An 18,048-nucleotide genomic window follows, 5' to 3' on the forward strand; every position below is an offset into this window, starting at 1 on the left:
TGTCATAATTTGTCATAATTGACATAATTGATTTGCAATTTCCATTTGAATTGAATCATGCTAATCTTGTCATCTCTCCAATTCTTCTATAAATTGGATGATCTTCATCAATCAAAGCTAATTGGTAATCAGACTATTGAATTTCTAATCACTTTATCAAATCACTCTTCTAGTATTCTTGTGTCAATGTCAATCTTGCTTTCTCAATTAGGTTTATGCACTTGAAGGTGAGATCTACAACAAAACTATTTGGAGAAGAAAGAAGAACAATGGAGCCGCATGAAGGGAACATTTGGTTTGCATAATCTTTTTACATGTTTTTATTTCATGTCTCTATTGAGTGTTGTTTAGGATAGATCATTGCAATGAATGCATTTGTGATTGAGCTATTACGTTTATCTTGTCTTGTGATGATTTCCTATTTCCTAACGTACATTAATTGGTGAACCCGACGTGAACACTAACCTTCTAACCTCTTTATGGTGTTTTTGAGTGCTTTCAAGTTGATTTGTAGGCCAAAAAAAACAAAAACAGGGTCGTGCAGGGTTTTCTGGAGACTTCTGCGCCTGTGTCCTGCATCCTGCACCTATGTTGAGCATTCTGCACCTGTGTTGAAGACATTCTGTGCTTGTGTCTTGCATTCTATGCCTGTGTCCTGAGTTCTGCGCCTGTGTAAAGTCCAGAACAGGGGTAAAAATGCAGTGTTTTACTTGAAAATTTGTTTAGTTTTTGCATTCTATTTTCTGTGCTTTGGATTTTGGTACTAATTATCGGTGTAGAATCTTGGCATACGCATGGCAAAGACAATAAATCAAACTACTAACATGGGTTATGCATAATCGATAGTTAAAGACAAGAAATCAAACTTCTAACTTGGGTTTTGCAGGTTGCCTTGGAGAAACAACTAAACTTGGTGTTTGTCTTTAAATGTTTTAGGCACCTAGTGATTTTTAAATAGGTTGGAATGAACATGTTTTTGCTTTGATTGTTGAGTGTGACATTGGAGTAGGAGAGTATGCTCTCATCCTTCTTAGGGTGATCAGAAATCCAGATCTTCGATACCATGCTCGTGTCTTTGATTGTGTGTCTCCTTTAGAGGGCCTGCCTTCCCGACCACTTTGCTTTTGCAAGCAAGTGATATTCGTGAGAAGGGAACGACCCAAAGTGAGTACGGCTAGAATTCCTTGGCATTCTAACTCACTATAAACAAATACCTGATGAGCGAAAGCTTTGAAGGAAGAGTTACGTGGGAATTGTAGTTACTTGGGAAGTGATGACCCTTGAACTCTTTCTCATATCAACATCTAAGTAGGGCCTCTTGGTCTAAATCATGCTTGCGCGACTAAATTTTTTTGGTATCTTGATGGGCTTAATGTCTCAATCACGCTTGCGTGACATCAAGGAGTAACGCTTAACAGAAATCCTTACTACACACCTTGTTTTAGAGGCCAAAAACCCTTCTAGTTGCTTGAGAAGGACAAATTCGGATACTTGGAAGAGATACTAAGTTCACCATGGGGAGATTTCCATGGGGACTGATGCTTGGCTGCCCTGAGAAGTGAGTGCCGTGGAGGGGAGCCCGTGGGGTCAAGCATCTATGTATTCTCCTTGAATCTCATAATGAGTCTACCTCTCAAGTACCTAATGTCTTTGCCTACCATAAGAAATGTGGAAATGAGCATGATTGTCTTGAGTCTAAGTTGCAATATCTTGTATTCTTTGCTTGTCAAAAGTTGAATTGCATCCCATTTCAAAAAGAAAAACAAATTGATTCAAAACATAAGATTAAACACAAGAGACATTCATCCAACAAAGGTCCAACAAACTTCAAAAATCATCTTCAAACATGGTTAGCAAACATTGTTCAAAATCTTATCTCAACATTCATGTCACTTACATTTAGGTTCATCCTAGGTTGCATTTTGCAAAGTTCATTGTCAAGTACCAAGGTTAGGTTTCACCTAAGTCATACTCTTTTCAATAAGGGTCATCCATTTGCATGTGTCCTCTTGCATTAAAGTCATACCATTGTCATACATTCATATTTGCATACCCTAGGTCTCTTCATTAAGCTTAGGACATTATCATATCATATTAGGGTCACTTGCATAGTAATTGTCCCTTTGCATATAGTGCCAAAACTAGGTTTTGTCATACTTGAGTAATGCAAATCTTTGATACAACCCTAAGTCATTGTTAAGAAGTCTAGACCTTATCAAAATTTTGTCTTTTTGTCATCAATATCATTTGGTCAAACCTAGCTTAGTATCCAAGCATATAGGGGAGACTTTGTCATTTGTCCTTTTGTCACCTAAGTCCTTTTGTCCTTTGAGGTCTAGACATCATTTCAATTTCCTAAGGGTCTCTCTTAGATTTGCATTCCAAAAAGTTTGTCAAAATCTTGAAAAACAACCAAAAACATAGTTTGCATTTAGTTGCATATTATACATTATCTTTGAAAATTCCAAAAACATTGCATTTGCACAAGTGACATGCCTGTTGAGACAAGATCAAAATCTAAAAAGATGGGTGAACCAATGTATCAACCCATGGACAACATAGCAAATTCGCAGTTTCAAACCAGTCAAACAATAGAAATTGAAGGTTCATCAAACACATCTCTACCACCATATGGAACGGTTCAACTTGGGCCACCTCCATTACATGAACCAGTGTTTGTACCTATGAAACCAGGATATGGGAGTGTTCCACCAACTCCAAGAGGAAGTGCGCCTTTCAATTTGAATCAACCACAACTACAACATGACATTCAAACTCAAACATTATATGAAGAACAAACTCTCTCACAAGGATTTGGTTCAGATCAAGGCATTCAACAAGAAACAAATCCAAATGTCCAACCAGATTCTTCATCCGATTCCGATACTTCTGATGATGTTGACATGTTCCTTCAAGATCCAAAGATAACAAAAAAGATGGATAAGTTCTTGAACAAGGTCTTTAAGATGTTTCCACAAAAGTATCTTAACATGATGAGTAATGTGACATCTTCAAGTGACCAAATCAATGTACAAGAACAACAAGGTGGTGAGTTGTTAAGTTTTTCCCTGCATCCAAATGAAGAAAATGCACAACAAGCAACTCAACCTACCTTGATGAGTAAACATGCTTCAAAGGCATTGACAGTGACTATTCCTCAAAAGTCACCATTTGAAATGATAAATAATCCACTATTCAACACAACACCTGTAACGCAAGATCAAATGAAGAACATGCAAGTATTCACAACTGTCCCTCAACAAGAAGTGGTTCCTTACATGCATAAAGTGGGATCAAAATCTAAGATGCAGGAAAGCTTCACAACTGGAATGCCTAATGTCACCAATGTCCAAAATAATTCCACGATGCAACAAAGTTCTTATGTCCCGTTAAGTTCAATATCTTTGTCGAATATTATTGCGACAAATCCTTCAATAATGGCGACACAAAGAGCTACAGATAGTGGTTTGCACCAACAACAATTGTTGCAACAATTGAGTAATATCCAAAAGGTACAATCGAATGTGCAAACAAGTAATGTGCAACAACAACAATTTCACATTTGACAACAAATTGCAGCGCCTTCGGCACCATTACAAGTTAATGCAAACTTGCAACCATCACAATGGATTGGACAAACAACACAGCAAGTTAATGCAAGTGCTATACCCCATCCTAAGGAGAAGCAACGAAAAGCATCTAAACAAAGTTTTTTACAAATGATGGGATATACACCACGACAACAATTGGCACAAAGTCAACAAGTTCCGATCCATCAGCCTCAACACCAACATGTGCCAAGGCAAACAAGCTATCCTACTTTACAACCGCAATTGGCGCCTGTGCAATATCAACAACCTACTCAATTGCAATATCAACCTAGGCTCCAAGAAGCAAAAAAACAAGGTCAATATCAAGGCATAGCATAACCGCAGCAACAAGCGATGTACCAAGAACTTTATATGCTGGAAACACCAAAAATGGCTATTTCAGAGTATCAACAACCGATCGGAAATGCGATGTATCGACAAAGGATACCAACTGGGATTAATGATGGACCTCTAAATTCTGATACAATTGCGCAACAACTTGAGAAGTTGCAACGAAAAGTTGACGCATTAGAAACTAAAGGAACAAAGAAGTTGTATACAGATCAAGATTTATGTCCTAATCCATTTGACAAGAGTGTACACATGCCTCCATTCCCTAAGCATTTTGAGGCACCTAATTTTGAGAAATATAAAGGGAATGGCAATCCAAGAGATCACATTCGAGCATTTTTTGCGGCATGTACTGAGGTAAGCTATGAAGAGACATATTTAATGCGCTTATTTGCACGAAGTCTCACGGGACAAGCTATGGATTGGTATTCACATCTGCAAGGAAATATAAAGACTTGGTCTGAATTGGCTCAAAAGTTTTTATCTCATTTTGTGTTCAACATCGACAGTGATGTGACCATGTCAGATTTATACAACACCAAGAAAAAGCAAGGTGAATCATTAGTGACTTTCTTGCAATGATGGTGAAGCTTGTATAGTTGTTCTTCTCTTGATATACCTGAAGAACAACAAGTGAATCTGTTTATCCAGAATTTGGTCCCAGAAATGATGTATGAGCTAAAATTGAAAAGTCCTAGTACTATAGAGAAACTCATTAAGAAGGGAATGAGCATTGAAATGGCTCTGGTAGCTAAAGGAATTATCAAGCTCAATAAAGACAATGACAACACCAATTATTCGGGGGATAGAAATAGATTTTGGTATAAGAACAAGAATGTCACTAATGATGGAGTTGTTGATGCAAGAGCGGTGAATGCAAATCAACCCCCATTCATGATCAAGAAATTGAGTGTTCCTAATATGTCAACTATGGAACAAAATCAAGCACCAATGAGCAATGTTACTCAACAGCTGCAATACCAACAACATGCTCAACAACAGCATACTCAACAATATAACCAACAACAAGGCCAACAACAAAACCAGCAGCGCAAACCCTTCCGATCATGGGATGGGCCTCCTCGACAATTTACGCCATTGGGAGAGCCTATTGAATCAGTCATGAGACAATTGATACAAGCAAAATTTATTAGGCTACCAGATATCAAGGCAGAACCAGCGGTAAAACCGCATTGGTGGAATGATAATGCGTACTGTGAATATCATCGGTCCAAAGGACACAAAACTGCATCCTGTTTCCAATTGAAACACATGATTCAAGATTTATTAGAGCAAGGAGTAATTGAGGTAGATCCACCCCATCTGACCTCTAACACTGATCATACTATTTTCAAAACTCCTTTGCTTGATCATGACAAGGGTAAAGCGTCTTCTTCCAACTCTGCCCAAACGGCCAATTATGCAAGTTCTGGTTATAATAATGTCATTAATTGTTTTCGCGCATCAACTGAGTATGTTTCTACCCTGAGAATAAAGGGACAAGATCCTTCTTGTGCAGTCACCACTTGTCGATCCAAAATAGTCCTGAAAAGAGCTCCTACAGCTCCTCCCAAGCCAACTCCTGCAAGTCAGTATAATCTTTTGGATCACCTAGGAAAGACACCTGCACAAATATCAATCCTTGAGTTACTGAAAATGTCTCCCATGCATCGTGCAGTCCTAGATAAGGCTTTAATTGAGTCCACTATTCCGACAGATATTGATGTTGACCAGTTTCAAGCCCGGATTGGACATTTAGCCATTTCCCAAAATGTCGCATTTTCTGACAATGATATCTCACCTGATAAACTCCCTCACAATGATCCTTTACACCTTGAAGTCTTTGTTCATAACTGCAAAATCTGACAAGTCTTGATAGATGGCGGAGCAGGTCTTAATATTTGTACTTTGAGAGTCGTTATTGGCCTTGGATATACAGAAAATGACATTGATGCTTCTAAAAGAATAACAATCAAAGCATATGATGATGTTGAGCGCCCATCCAAAGGGATAATTACATTGCCTATCAGAGTTGGTCCAGTGACAGAAAACACTTTCCTGCAAGTCCTCGACCTTGATCTCCCTTATAATATGATCCTTGGCCGTCCATGGATTCATGCAATGAAAGCAGTTCCATCCACCTATCATCAATGTTTGAAATATCCTTACAATGGAACTGAGATAACAATTCCAGGGGATCCTAATCCATTTCAATTTTGTGCTACTCTAAATGATACCCCTCAGCAGCAAGTCCCAGTCAATAGAGAGGCCAAATCACATAGCTATGTGGATCCTAATCAATTGTTAGATGCTGTCAAAGGAAAATTGAAGATACAAGACCAAGGATGTGGAGAATATTCAATGGATCAAACATTCCTCATCAGGAATTTGCCAATATCTCCAAAATCATATGGCAAACCGCATTTATTGCAAAAGGAACCTAAGGTCATTATTCAATATCAGCCTCCTACTACATTTACAAGATGGGGTGAACTTGACAAGGAAACTGTAGATGAGGATGTCATAGACTGGCTTTATAAAGATCCAATTGAGACCCCACCTATCAGATTGCCAATGGAACAATATGGAAAAGGATTTACTATGCTGCAAAAGAAAGGATATGATGGTTGCAGTGGCTTAGGCCTGAACAACAACGGAAGGTTAGAACCTGTCATACCTAAGAGACAACCTCCAACTTTAGGGTTAGGTTTTGTACCGTTGCGAATTGGATCCACATCTACCAAAGTGCCCACGTGTCGAAAAGGGCGTGATTCTGACGATGACATAACACCTGAGGATACCCGACCCAAGACTGATTCCAATGAATGGGAGTGGAGTTCTTTTTCTTCTAGCTCCTATGCCCTCGACAATATTTTCATTGACCCTGATAATTTGCCTATGGAAGACAAACATGAAATAACTCCTCTTCCTAAAACCTGTCCTCATGCTTGGATAGAGACATTTTGGGATCCAAGCTCCAAATCCAATACAAGCAGTTCGGATAGTGACACTACAGATGTTCATATCTTTACCATATCAGCCCTCTCTCTCCTTACAACTGATGATGACATGCCCCTCATCTACCCCCAGCTTATCCAACATGATCAACAAGAACCGCTTACATTGGACTATTTTCAAAATGACGAAGCAATTGCAGAATTCCTTGGACTACGGGAAGGCATACCACAAGGTGATCACAAGGCAGGATTTGCTATTGACCTGGATTCCACGGCATATTTTGGGGAGTCAACTCCCTCTTCCAGTCATCAACATGAAAAAAGAAAAGAAATAGTAAAAAATCAAAAGAATAGATCTTTGGGTGAAAACCATAAGGCACTCTCTGATCATACAAAAGTCAAAATAAAAGACGTACCTGCGGGTGAAAACCTCTCTGAGGCGCCCAAAGGTGGAAGAGTGGACATACCCCTATCAAGTTAGGACAAATCAACATTGCTTGTGGAAATGACCGAGGAAATCAATTTGGGTACACCTGACAACCCTAAGGTCATTCATTTTGCCGCTTCTCTCTCACAACAGGAAAAAGTAGATTTTGTCAATTTCTTTCTTGAGAAGAAGATCAGCTTCGCCTGGTCCTATGCCGATATGCCTGGCCTTGATCCAGAATTGGTTCTTCATCATTTACCACTAAAACCTGATGCTAAGCCTGTCAAACAGAAACTTAGAAAGATGCATCCTCAGGTGGCTCTTTTGGTCAAAGTGGAACTAAAAAAATTGCTAGATGTGGGCTTCATCAGACCTGTTGATTATGCAAACTGGATTTCAAATTTAGTACCAGTTAGCAAAGTAACTGGGGGCATCAGAATCTGCACAGATTTTAGGGATCTCAATAAAGCATGCCCTAAAGATGATTTTCCATTGCCAAACATAGACATCATAGTGGACATGATGGCTAGATATGAGATGCTTTCATTAATGGATGGTTTCTCCGACTATAACCAAATTCACATTGCTCCTGAAGATCAGCATAAGACAACATTCACCTGTGCTTGGGGTACCTACTGTTGGAATGTGATGCCCTTCGGTCTTAAAAATGCAGGCGCAACATATCAAAGAGCAATGACGACCATTTTTCATGATTTCATGCACACTTTGATGGAGGACTATGTTGATGACTTGTTATGCAAATCTGTCACCCGAGATAGTCATCTAGCCATCCTAGGCCCAATCTTTGACCGAATGGAGACCTACAAACTCAGGCTCAATCCAAAGAAGTGTGTCTTTGGTGTCACAGCTGGCAAGTTACTAGGATACATTGTTTCTCACCGAGGCATTGAGGTCGACCCTGCTAAAGTCAAAGCAATAATGGATATGCCTCCACCTTCAAATCTCCAGCAATTAAGAAGTCTACAAGGAAAGCTCCAGTCAATCCGTCGCTTCATAGCTCAGTTGGCCGACAAATGTCATCCATTCCAGCATCTATTGCATAAAGGTGTCACTTTCAAATGGACTAAGCAATGTCAATCAGCCTTTCAAGCTCTTAAAGAATATTTGTTGTCGCCACCTATTCTAATGCCTCCAATAGATGGAAAGCCATTTTTATTGTATATTTCTGCAACTGAAATGGCATTAGGAGTTCTCTTGGCTCAACAAGATGAGAACGGCAAAGAGCGAGCCATTTACTATATCAGCTGGACACTGGTAGGCTATGAGCTAAATTATTCAACTATTGAAAGGGCATGCTTAGCAGTGGTATTTGCAACGCAGAAACTCTGACATTATATGCTGAGCCACCGAACATTGTTTGTTACAAAAATTGATCCCTTAAAATATTTGCTTAGCCGAGCAGCTTTGACGGATCGCCTAGCAAAATGGGTCATGATTCTCAGTGAATTTGACATTGAGTATATGGAGCGAAAGGCCATAAAAGGACAAGTCATAGCAGATCAACTTGCAGAGGCTCCTATTTCTGATGATCATCCCATGTTGATCGATTTTCCAGATGAATTAGTCTTTGCTTTCACATCCTCTAATGAATGGAAGTTATAATTTAATGGGTCCCATACTAAGTTTGGATCTGGAGCCGGCATCTTGTTTGTCACCCCTCAAGATGATGCTATTCCAAAGTCCTATAGAATAACTTTCCACTGTACCAATAACATTGTAGAGTATGAAGCACTGGTTACAGGACTCCGAGTGGCAGTCCATAGGAACATCAAGCATTTGCAAGTCTATGGAGATTCTCAATTAGTCATTCGACAAGTGAATGATGACTACGAAACAAAAGATGAAAAGCTTATTCCCTATAAGCATATGGTAGATTTCTTCAAGACCAAATTCACAACTATCCATTTCAATCAAGTTCCAAGAATGCAAAACAAGTCGGCAGATGCGATGGCTACAATTGCTTCCATGTTAAATATGCCAAACAATATGGAAAAATGTGAATTTTTAGTTGAACGATTGCTGATTCCTTCTTTTGACATTCTGACGGCGGATGTGATGTGCATTCTTGTTGGTCCCAACTCCCCATGGTACAATGACGTATATCAATATTTGAAATCCCAAACATTACCACCCAACCTTTCCGCTAACCAATGCCGAGCCTTTATCCGAAAGACAGCCAAATATGTCATCATCGCCGACACCCTTTACCGCCTTTCCTTTGACCATACCCTCCTCAGGTGTTTGGATTCTGACGAAGCACAAACGGCTTTACATGAGGTTCACGATGGTATATGTGGGGGCCATTTCAATGGTCTAAGCTTAGCTAAAAAGTTGATTCGTGCTGGGTATTATTGGCCCACTCTGGAAAAAGATGTTCATGATTTTGTTAAGAAGTGCTACAAATGCCAAATTCCTGGAAACTACATTCATGCACCAGCCCAAGAGCTTCATTCTATCATATCTTCGTGGCCTTTTTCTCAATGGGGATTGGATCTTATTGGCAAGATTCACCGGACCTCTGCAAATGGACACAAGTTCATCATTACAGCCACAGAGTATTTTACAAAATGGATTGAGGCTATCCCCATGACCTATATCACAGGTGTCCAAATTTCAAAATTCTTGCTGAATTATATCATATGCCGGTATGGGGTTCCCCTTGCCATAGTCACAGATAATGGTCGTCCCTTCAAGAATAAAGATGTCAAGGAACTTTGTGAAAATTTTCATATCCAACACCGTTTCTCCAGTCCATACTATCCACAAGGGAATGGTCAAGCCGAGGCATCAAATAAAACCATTATCAAGATCCTGAAAAAGGTTGTCAATGATGCTGGTCGCGATTGGCATGTTCAGTTGAATCCAGCACTATGGGCCTATCGCACTTCTATCCGCACACCTACTGGCGCAACACCTTATTCCTTGGTGTATGGTGCAGAAGCTATTTTACCTTTGGAGGTGGAAATTCCTTCCTTGCGTGTTTCCTTGCAACATCTGATTGATGATGAGACACATAGAGTCTTTAGGCTGCATCAGCTTGAGATGTTAGATGAGAAACGTCAGACAGCTCTGACACATTTGCAAGCATATCAAAACTGTCTCCATCGCTCTTATCATAAGAAGGTCAAAGGGCGACACTTCGAAGTGGGAGACCTAGTTTTAAAGGCAAACCCTAAGAATGCCTAGTCTACTGACATCATCAAAGGTAAGTTTGAACCTAATTGGGTTGGTCCTTTCATAGTAACTGCAACATATGGCTCGGGGGCATATCAGCTTGCTACCCCAGAAGGTGAACCTCTGTCCGACCCTATAAACAGCATGCATCTTCGCAAGTACTGGGCATAATTTTCTATCAGTACTTCTTCAAATATGATCCTGAAAAAATACAAAAAAAAATCAAAAAAGCAAAAAAATACAAAAAAAAGTGAAAAAAAGCAAAAAAGTAAAGAAAAATGATTCACCCTCTAGTGAAAACCTGGCAAACAGGCGCTTGGGGCAAGTACCTTGGTGAAAACCTGGCAAACAGGCGCCATGTGTAAAATGAGATCGTTTCTCCGTCATCTATCATGACCTCTAAGCTATGCTTTTTCTTGGCCGGTTTCTCATGTCTATCTTTGTCTTGACCCAATGTCCTATTCCAGGCCCGTTATTGGTCAACATCATTGTCTTACATACCTCGGTTCCTTGTCCATATGTTTTGGTCCCGGTCTATGTATGTCTTTCAGATACGCATTGGGTGTGTTCCCTTGTCATGATCAATCACTAGAACTTTTGCATTTAAAAATGTCCTGAAAAAAGATCATAAAAATTTAAAAATGTCCTAAAAAAAGATCATAAAAAACTCAAAATGTCCTGAAAAAAGATCTTAAAAATCGAATAATGTCCTGAAAAAATCTTTTAAAAATCAAATAAATGTCTTGGAAAAAATCTTTTAAAAATCAAATAAATGTCCTGAAAAAAAGATCATAAAAAATTCAAAATGTCCTGAAAAAAGATCTTAAAAATCGAATAATGTCCTAAAAAAATCTTCAAAAAAATCGAATAATGTCCTTAAAAAATCTTCAAAAAAAAAAATTGAATAAAGTCCTGAAAAAAGTATCTAAAAACTAAAAAAATGAAAATCCCTAAAAATCATAAAAAGTCCTGAAAAAATGAACAAAAACATTTCAAAAATTGTAAAATCTCGAAAAACAAGCATTTTGTCAATAAATGATCCCTTTTGTGCATAAGACAGATCACTGAGCATCCCTCCAACGACACTCGCAATCCAACACCGTGCTGTAATTAAATCACGCTTAAACAGATGAACTTTTTTGCTCAAACCAGACATTCAAACTGATCCGAATTGTCATATCAATCAACCTCAACATCGTTTGTCCTTGGCACACTATCATGGGTCTTATACAGGGTGTGGTATACTCGAAACCAGACTGTGTCCTGTCTTAGATGGGGTACCACATGTCCTGAAACTAGACAGCATGATTGTCCTATCAGCACTTTCAACTTTTGACAATGAAGATCAAGATGTTTGTTTGATTTGTTGGAATTTGTGCATCTTATCTTTTTACTGATTTATCTTTGGCTTCGGTCATGTTCCTATGTTGCTCGATGATGTCACTGAGTGATTTAGAGTGACCGGGATGGATCATGGTCCCTTTTCTTTTTTGTGATTGTTGATTGTCTGTGATGTGTCTGTATTTTGCAAAAAGGGGTTGCATTTCAGCTCTGGCCTTCAATGCCATGATGCTACGCATCCATTTTGCTATATAAAAATAAAGGTTCTCACCTACAAAGTGCATTACTGAAAGCAAGTTTTTCTTCATCTTTAACTGTCCTCCGTCTCATTTTCTTCTTACTAACATTTCTTCCATCAGTTCAGATAGTCAGTTCGGTCTAGTGCTCCAATTTCCCCGCACACATATGTTGCATCCTGCATCCATTTCATTAGTACATTTGCATTACATTAAGCACCATATCAAGCATTTTATCCATTTCATATTATCAATGCATCAAAAAAACATAAAAAAATACATCCACACATGTTCCATAATGGTACATAAACACTGCATAAGTCATCCATACATGGAAAATAACATAAGTCATTTGCATCTCATCATATCGATGCATATCATATCATCTGTCACAATAATATCGGAGTACAAAATCGGACTGTCTGTCCTAAGTATGGCCCGCAGGCTGACTACAAAATGTCAATGTCAAACTACATAATGTCTCCTGTCTATCTAGGGAGCACGTGCCTTTGTCACTGGGTGCTCCCTCTGTCCTCCTCATCCCTGCCATGTCTCGCGGATGATGTCCCCCCTGGTCCTGGCTGTGGTGGTCTCATCGGTCCACTCACCCCCATGCTGCTCAATGACCTCTGAGAGCGTGCCCTGCTCTCTGTCCTCGATCGTGCCCGATATGAAGGTGCTCTCTGCTCTGGTGAAACTGCACTCTCATATAGTGTCCTCCAATGGCGTATCTCCTCTCCGGTCTCTACCAACATTTGTCCTAGCTCCCGTACACTAGCATCCCGAATCGACCCAATATACTCAGTGACTCTCTGTTCCTCTCGTTGTGCCTGAGCAATCGCTGCATCTCGAGCTGCTGTGAGTCTGGATATCTCTACTCTGAACTGATCCTGCTATCTCTCTAAAGTCTCAATGTGATCCTGTTGACTCGCTATGATAGCCCTGCACATCTCCATCTCCTTTGTCCTAGCTATCTCCGGCTCTATGGGTATATCCTGCAATGCCTCATGCTCGCCTGAATCTAGCTCATCCTCATCATCCCCACCATCCTCGTCTCTATCCTCATCATCCCCATCATCCTCATCCTCATCTCCATCCTCGTCATCCCTCTCATCCTCGTCCCCGCCCTCATCCTCCTCCTCGTCCTCATCATCTCCCTCCTCCTTTCCTATGAGTGGGAAGTCCTCCTATCTCCTCAGCACTGGAATATCCGGATCTGTCAATGGCACTGGCCGTCATCGTGCAAACCATCTATCATACTCATCTGTTGTCCCAACGTCCATCACATCTGATCTCCAATCCCACTGTCTCTGCCGTAGTTGTGAGAAGTCCGCATATGCTGTGTGTGGCTGAATCATACTCCCCCACTGACTCGTCTCTCTGTGAGATCAGGCAAAGTGTGCAGTCCTCCTGGGTACATCTTGCCTCTCTCCAAACTGTCATCTAACTCTCTCTGGTAGGTACAACTCAATCACTCTTTGGTGATTCACTGGTTGCCCAATCAAGTATCGCTCCTGTCTACAATATGGTAGCTCCTCACTGTCATCTGACCATCCCGGGCAATCACGATATGGCCTCCATATGAACTCTCTTAGTCAGTCTAGCTCATGTCGCCAATATAGTATGTATCCAAAAGGACCCTGTCTCAATGCTCCCCCATAGCAGTACACATATGGTCAGTGTGGTACTACCAGTCTATCTTTAATCGGTTGACATATGGCTATGTGCTCAAATGCCCATACCTGCAGCAATGTAACTCCATAGCTCAATGTCTGCACTCCCTGATATGCTATCTGATGCAACTGAAAATAGAGCATAGCCAGTACACATGGTCCCCATGCGTACACTGTCCCCTCTGTCGCCATCCGCTCCAGCACTCTTCCCCATCTGATAGGGAATCCATGTCCTCGTCTGTCTCCTGCTAGTAGACATGCTATCACCACGGCTATCACCACGTATTGTCGATCATACTCTGATGCCATAGTCTCCCAGCCGATCTCCCTCTCGACAATATCCAACTCATCTGTGTTGCACTCAAACAATCTGCACAATGCATCTCTCCCTGTCACTGGGTCATACTCTATTATCTCTCCATGAATCAGAATGTGGAGGATACGCCATACATCCTCCAGTGTCACCGTCGCCTCTCCAGTCGCCAGATGGAATGAGGAAGTCTTTGAATGCCATCGCTCTGCCAATGCAGTAAGCAGTCCTGTGTTTGCCCTAATCTCAGGCATGAATGTGACATAGTATATCCCAAGTCCTGCTAAGGTATCTCTCTCTGTGCTCCTGAGTCTATGTCGTAGCATGAAGCAATTTGGTCGGTTTTCCCGTGTGATCAACGGATACTGTCAACTCTGCATCACAATTGGGGCATATTTTGTCAGTTTTAGGGTTTGCTCCTACGGGTTGCATTTCCTCATTTTCATGTCTAATCCAAGTGTTTTTCATCTAATTTGACCTATCCTACCCTTATTCCACTTTTCTGGATCATTTGCATGTCATTTTGACCAAAATTAGGGTTTGCATTGCACAATTGCGCCTGTGTAAGGTAACCTGCGCCTGTGTCAGGTAACCTGCACCTGTGTCTCCCTACACAAGCACAGAAGACCCTACACAAGCGTAGGATTCGCCCTACACAAGCGCAGGAGTCCTTTTCGGCATCCCCTGTGGGCCCCGCAATGTCCCGCATGCAATTAAAAATCATGAAATTGAAAACATGGGTATTTGAGATCCATATCGCTGCTCCCGCATCGTCTGGTCGTCTGAATGTGCGTACACATTCCTCGAGGTGATCCGCCATTGGAATGTTCACCATCTCTCTGCAAGTGTCCTTGTCCAGAGCAACAAATCCTCCTCTTTGTCTAGTGCAAATGAGCAATTTTTCTTCTCTTGGCCTCATTTATAGATCTTTGTCAGTGCATAGATGGACGTGCACCCTCTCCATCTTATGTTGGTCGCGGTCTTTTGCACCATAAATTGCTTGTCCTTCATGCATCCGGTATCCGATTGTCAGTCCGTTCGATCCTATCCTTTTTATCGATCAATTGGCCTCTTTTCTGCATGTTTCCGGCCAATTCCTTGAGGGGTCATGCATATGTCATTATCATTGTCTGGGGCATTTTCATTAAGTTCTTTGAAACAACGCTTAAAATCGCATTGTCTCAAAGAGGGGCAAAATGTAGACACCTAAAAATGGTCAACGTTTGCGGAGTCATACTTTAACATTTGCGCATTGCCTCATTTTAGGTTTTTGCGTCGTATTAACATTTCTTCCATGTTTCGCACTTGATTTTTATCATTTGCAAACATCGAGTCATTCATCTACATTCTTCATTCATCTCGCTCTTGAATTTGGTCTTGTCGACAACAATCTTCAATCATGATTTTGGTCAATCTTATCCTATTGCATCAATATGCGTGCTTATTTGTCATCATTTTGGACATCATCAATCCTAATTAGGGTTTTGTCCTCCTGTCAATCTTGCGATCGATTTGTCATCGATCGTTGTACTCTTATCAATCTTGTCGATTTATCATCAATCCTTATCATTTTCAATCTTGTCGTTTTAACGATCGATTTGTCATCGGTCATTGTCATGTTCAATTTTGTCATTTTGCGATCAATTTGTCATTGATCGTGGTCATTTTCAATATTGTCATCAATTCTTGTCCTCTTGTTCGATCTTGTCATTTTGCGATCAATTTTTCATTGATCGTTGTTTGTCTCAATTATGTCAATTTGGATCAATTTGTCATTGTTCCTCGTCAATTGGCGCATTTTCTCAATCAAATCATTTATCACATTGGTCATTTATCAATCCAAAATCAAATCATGATCGAGTCAATTATTTTTCATCAAGACCTAATTCGTCTTTTAGGGTTTTATGATTTAATCATTTAACCTTGTGTGTCATTTCTTCCTTTAGGATTAATAAATTATTTATTTATCCTAAGTCTTCTCATTACAATTAAATGTTCATTTAATTGGCTAAATTTTCCTCTTTGTGAATTAATTAATAAATGACAAATTATTAATTAATTTACCTAATTTCTAATTTCCATCAATTTCTTAATTCCTAAATTCTTAATTCTCTAATTTCTTAATTTTCTAATTCCTAATTTCAATTTCCTCCTATTTCTCTCCTAAATTCATGGAAATGACATGTCAATTTGTCATAATTGACAATCAATCAATTTTGACATAGAAGTTGTCATAATTTGTCATAAATTATCAATCAACAAATTTTGCATAGAAAGTGCATAATTTGTCATAATTTGTCATAATTGACATAATTGATTTGCAATTTTCATTTGAATTGAATCATGCTAATCTTGTCATCTCTCGAATTCTTCTATAAATTGGATGATCTTCATCAATCAAAGCTAATTGGTAATCAGACTATTGAATTTCTAATCACTTTGTCAAATCACTCTTCTACTGTTCTTGTGTCAATGTCAATCTTGCTTTCTCAATTAGGTTTATGCACTTGAAGGTGAGATCTACAACAAAACTATTTGGAGAAGAAAGAAGAACAATGGAGCCGCATGAAGGGAACATCTGGTTTGCATAATCTTTTTACATGTTTTTATTTCATGTCTCTATTGAGTGTTGTTTAGGATAGATCATTGCAATGAATGCATTTGTGATTGAGATTATTACGTTTATCTTGTCTTGTGTTGATTTCCTATTTCCTAACGTACAGTATTCATTTGTGTGATTGGCTTATTGGTTTCTTTACTTCTTTCAATTCTATATGTACCGGTTTACTGGTTGGTGTATGCATGTTTTAATAAGGTTAAAATTGATCATTCTGGTAGAACATTGATTCACACCCCCTTCTTAGTGTTCTTGGATTCCAACAATTGGTATCAAAGATTTGTGCCTCAAAGGAAGTTTAACAGCTTGAGGAAGATCCTCAATCTTGAATCCATGGATATGATTTTGGAGAAGCAACTTGAGGTGGCACTTGAAGATTATGATGCTGAAAGGATGAAGAACTTGAAGCTACAAGATGAATTCAATTCTGCTCAGGAATTCATTCTTATCTTATAGGAGAGACTGTCACCTATTCAGGCTAGGAGGAAGGAACTTTTGCAGAATAAGGATAATGATGAGAAAGATGCACTTAATGAGAGATGTCTGAAGGTGAATCAGGAGAACATGGTTATGAGGAATGAAATACAAGCTATAACTATGAGGATGTCTAAGGAGATTGAGGACCGGAAGAAAAAGGAAGAAAATCTTGTTGTATCTCTGAAAAACAAATTTGAAGAATGTGGAAGGTTGGTTCATGAAAATGATATGATGAGAACTAATTTAGTACAATCCCAGAGTAATGAACAAGAGCTTGAGAGACAAATGATAATTCTGAGAGATGATCTGACTATTGCAAGTGAGTATAAAGAAAAATTCAAGATTAGTTCAGCACATCTAGATGAGTTATTGAAGAGACAAAGGCAGAATGGAGATTCCAATTGACTTGGATTTGAACAAAGATAGAGTTCCGGTACTGCAAATGAAGATCAAAATCATAAGAGACTGGTAAGGCAGTTTAATGCTTATAAATTTAATGGTAGATGCTTTGTTTGTAATAAATTTGGTCACATGGCTAGGCAATTTAGAAATAGAGCAAATCAAAACCTTGATTCTACTCCCGGTAAATATTCTAAATGTAATAAGTATGGTCATAAGATAAAATATTGCAAAATGAATGTTAAGTGTTATGCATGTGGACAATTTGGACATATGGCTAATCAGTGCAATTCAAGCAATTACACCGATTTTAGCAAAGCAATTCAAAAGAACAATGTTACATGTTATGCATGTAATGAGGTTGGACATTTTGCTAAGTTTCGCAGATGGAGGATCAAATGAGAAAGGAAAAGAGAAGGTTAATGAAATCTAGCAAGATCATACCCAGAGATGGGTCAAGAATATAGAAGAACAA

This window comes from Cryptomeria japonica, chromosome 10 (assembly GCF_030272615.1).
Source record: "Cryptomeria japonica chromosome 10, Sugi_1.0, whole genome shotgun sequence".
NCBI lineage: Eukaryota > Viridiplantae > Streptophyta > Pinopsida > Cupressales > Cupressaceae > Cryptomeria > Cryptomeria japonica.